Raw genomic sequence first — 4,907 nt, forward strand, 5'->3', positions numbered from 1 at the left:
TCCGCTGACCCGCTTGAAATGGTTACTGCGGAATATCCTAGTCTGTTCTGTCAGATCCAAGATTTCTTTGCAACCTCAGCGGCAGTGCTAAAACATACCACAACGTATTACCAAAGATGGGTATACCGACAAAATGAGAAAGTCAAAAGCCGAATAATCAGCTCAGCCCCTGTATACTCGCCGACGGAATCAAGAATACGGTCAGTCTGTCAGGAAAGCATTTGTTCGTCAGCCCCGTGTCGGGCAAAGTCTCAAGATGTAAATATTTGAGGTATGACATAGCTATAACTCCATACACCGTTATATTGCTCCTGACAAGAGGCACTCAGATATTTGGTACATATCTCATGCTCGAGACAAAGAAATAAATCAAAATCAGTACCACCTATGAGCAGTCCGATCCCGTCAGAAGATGGCCATGATTAATTCTAAGCATTTATTGAACCCAGAAGGCATGCATTTATTTGAAGCAACCCCATGACAAAAGTAAAAAGGTTTTCATGACCAAAGGAAATTTATGCTCAGATTAATTGGATATCACCGCAGATATGACAGAATCAACGTCAGCAAAAGGAAATTGGTATATGAGCAAAAACCCATCAGAATTAGGGGAAAGGTGAAGCAAGCCACCCCAAAGCAAGGTAAGTTGATCATCTGAAATTCTTGGGGGGAACAATAAATAAAGGAAAAAGGATACCCTAGTTGGAAACGGTATCCTCAAGTCATACTTGTTCCCAGAGCAACTAAATCTCGAGGACGAGATTTCTTTAAGGGGGTAAGAAATGTAACAGCCTGGATTTTGGCCCTTTCCTTTTTCTTTTGATTTATTTAGTTTTTGCTCTGTTTTTCTTTTTGGAGTGGTTCCGTGGCCTTGCCACCTGGGAAATCATCCTCATTTCCCCTCCCAAGTGGATCATCATCCTCAAAACCTTGCCAAGATCATGTCACTTCACTCCTTGACCAAACCCTAATTTCTTTTTCTTAGGAATGTTCCTTTTTCTATAAAAGGAATAACCCTATCTGCCCTAGGTTGTGAAGCAACCTATATTTCTGTCCATCCAAAAATTCCCAAATAATTCTCATAATTTATTTGGATCATATGTTGCTCAAATATGCCCAAACTTTCCTATCCTAGCACAAGAATAATTCCCCAATAATTATTCTTCATTTCTGACCAGAGGGGCACTTTGTGAAGGAAGTGCCACCTATCCTTTCCTGATTGCTCCCAAATCTTTTGGTAATTCTCTTAAGTCCAAATAATTGCCTCATGCCAAAATTCAACTTTGTTTGCCTAGTCAATCTTCCTCAGCAATTTTTCAAACTTTCTGTCAAACAGAAGGCATTGTGAAGGAATTACTAGCTAGGTGTTTCCAAATGAGTTGAAACTTTGCACACTCCTTCATCTTCCCATATTATCACACTCATCCTAATTTCAGCCCCATCCAATCATCTATATGAGCACATGATCAAATCTTTGCTTCAGGCAAAATTTTCAGGTTGTGAAGCAAGTGCATTTATATTGCTTCAAAAATCCTGATAAATTACCAGATCATTCTCCTACCTATATAAATTCTCCCCACCAAATTTAGCACCATTTCACCTAGCCAATATTTCTCCAAAATTCTTGCAAGATTTTGGTCAGTGAAGATAGCTGTGAAGGAAGTGCCATTTTGGTGAATCCAATTGGTATGAAATTGTTACAGCTTCTTACTATGACCAAATGGCTAAGCCTTGCCAAATTTGAGCTCAATTTGATGCTCCATGTGAGTGCATCATCCAAATCTTATTTGTGGACCTAAAATGCAGTTATGAAGCAACTATATTCATTAATGGTCCTAATCCTCTCCAAGTTACCAGGGTGAAATTCCTTCTTTACCTAAACCTCGCACACAACTCCTTTGCTCTCAATCACTTTCATGTTGATCACCAGTGCTCACCCAAATTTACTGCAGTAAACTTCAGAGGGTGATTACCATTTAACCAGAGCAGTTTTTATCGATCTACCACCGTAGTTGCAACCTACCCTGGATGAACTTACCCGTAGACAACAATTTCCAGCCCATCTCCCCCGCTACATGCCAGTGCACGCGGTGACCGCGTTAATGGCATCACTATGCACGCGCTCTGTGTGCAGTGGCCGCGTGCAGTGGTCGTTTGTGCTTCGGCACCGCCTCCTCTCGTCGTCTTCGCGCGCGTGACCATGTCCCTTGGCTGCGCCTCATCGTCGCCATTTCCCTGGACCCCTCTCCCCCTCCGGCAGCTTCCTCACCGACGCTCGTCCATGGGCGAACAGTGGCGGTTTGGCTTCGTTCGTCGCCGTCTTCTTCCTCCATGCGCTCCTTTGGCCTTCTCCTCCCCGTGAGCTCTCCCCTGTGCCTCCCTCGTTGCCTGCCTCTGAGCTCATGCACGTGCACATGCGTCCACGCGTCCGCGGCGACGACAGCACGACACACCCCTCCCCTTGGCTATTTAAGCATCACCGCGCGCCCTCGACCTCACCAAGCCACTCCTCGACCTTCCAGGACCCCGCCCCACTACTCTCCCGAGCTCAAAGAGCTCTCCGCTTCCCTCCATGGCCGCCATGACCACCTCGGGTCTCCTCCTAAATTGGCTCGAAGCCGAACCCCACTCCACTCCCTCCCTCCACCAGAGCAACTCCCGCAGTCCACCCAAGCCCCTCCGCCCTTCTCCTACTCCTCCGGTGGCTTCTGGCCGCGACCCCACCGGTGCCCAATGCTTCTGTCCGCCACCGTGCAAACCCTGCCCGACCCCATCCTCTTCGGCGTGCGCCACTGGTTCAGACCGACGCAGCTCTCCGCGCTGAGCTCGTCGGTAGGCGGAGCGTCGCCGGAGGCCCTCTGTGGCGCCGGCAATTGCCGCCCGACGCCGGCGGCCTCCCTCTTCCTCGCGGGCGAGCATGATGGAGAAGAAGACGACCGAGTCACCTTGCCAGCTGGCCGTAGGCCCCGCGGACCCCACCTATCAGCCGCACGTCCGTTGACCCCGCGCAGATGATGTGGATAAGTGGAGACGTACTCCTTGTGAGTATGCTTTCCCTTGTTGAAAGTGTCTTCTGCTTCCTCTTCGGGCCGGAGTACGTTTTCATCTCTGGAAAACGTATTACCATAAACTGCGCTTTCTGTTTTTTTGTCCAGGCCCAGTTTGTAAAGATTTTTCTTGCAGATGGGTCCCTGGCAGAAAACACTTCATATCTTTTTATTCCTAACTCCAAATGAGGTGAATCCAAAGCCCACTTCTTCGTATCGTCGAGCCCGTGCTGTTGGTCACAGTTCAACATGTTTTGACATTTTGAAAATGACCATTTTTCCCCTGCCCTTATCCAGCCCCCTCCGAGAGAGAACGTTTTTCGGTGATTCGTTCTGCGAGCTTCTCGCACTTTCTCTCGGTGATTTCTTCCACCCCAGGAAAGCCACACCCTCCATTTGCATGATTGCAATGCAGTGACATGGTTTATTTATTTGAACTTGTTTAAAATATTGCATTAGCTATGTATGATTTGTTCATGGCATTTCTAGGAGTATTGTTTTGATCTTGATATTGCCATGATATTGCCTGGAGTTCTAGGACTTATGTGGATGACATGTGCCTTGGATTCTTAGTGGCTATTATGATTATTTTCATGATGGTATCTGGTATTATTTTGGAGTATTATTTTGGATATCATGTTGCCTTTGGATTATTAGTGGCTAGTGTTATTTTCATCATGATGCTAGATAATATTATGTTTTGGAGTATGATGTTGGAGATGATGCTTGCATGTGTATCATATTTGGATAGTTAGTTCTTGATATTTGAGTAGTAGTTTTATCGTTCTTGGATTCATTAGGACAGTAGTGTTATGTTGTCCTCGGAGTATTTTGGTAAGATGATACTAAGCTTTGGATTATTTGTTGGATATTGCTATGACTGGGATTATAGTTTGATAGTTGATATCGGAGTATGAGTTATCACAGTTATATTTTTGGGAATAAATTCCGTCGTTAAGTTGGTCAGGTGCCACAAAACCGGACTTTCTCCAGTGCAACCACATTTGCCTTTATGGGAAGGGCCTAATGCGATGTTATTGTCACGCCTCTTGCTGGTGCCTCCAATGAGGGATGGTTATGGGCACGCGCTACCCTGATCAGGTAGGCGGGCATAAGCCTTGTGTGCCCATTGTTGTTGTTATGTGCACATGTTCCCGTTTGGGACGGTTTATTGTTTTGGCCACGATGGTGGCCGTTGGTGTCTTTGGTAGACACGGGGCCACCCAGGACTAGCCCAGTGGGGAGTGAGTCGGAGTGGCCGGGAGAGTGTCATGGCAGTAGATCGGTTTTGTCGGAACGCCGTTGGTCCACCCGAATGGGAGTGCAAGGCCATGGGTTCCGTGGTGTGGGTATAGTGCACTACCTCTACAGAGTGTGTTTGTTTAAAGTATCGATAGCCGCGTCCTTGGTCATGGGCATGGGTTCGTACTAGGTCACACCGTTCGATCAACACTCATATGACAGAATGACTTATATGTTGATATTTTGAGCAGTACAGATTGGCAGGATGTTGATGATGATGTTGGAGACCAAGTGTTGGTCATGGTAGTGATCGCCGGAAATATCACTATTTGAGACCAAGTGTTGGTCATGGTAGTGATCACCGGAAAGATCACCATTTAAGACCAAGTGTTGGTCATGGTTGTGATCGCCGGAAATATCACCGTTTGGTTTTGATCACGAGGTGATCGAGATGGTATATTGCTTGGCCGGTTTGCCAAGAGAGATATGGTTATGGAGGTCTGAGATGGTGATTTATCAATATTGTATCAGTTTCATACCATGCTTAGTAGTTGCTTCATCATGGTAGTTGTTAATTAATTTACCTGCTAATGCTATGTTATTGTTTTGCCTTGATGT

This window comes from Triticum aestivum, chromosome 3A, assembly GCF_018294505.1.
Source record: "Triticum aestivum cultivar Chinese Spring chromosome 3A, IWGSC CS RefSeq v2.1, whole genome shotgun sequence".
In the NCBI taxonomy this organism is placed as follows: domain Eukaryota; kingdom Viridiplantae; phylum Streptophyta; class Magnoliopsida; order Poales; family Poaceae; genus Triticum; species Triticum aestivum.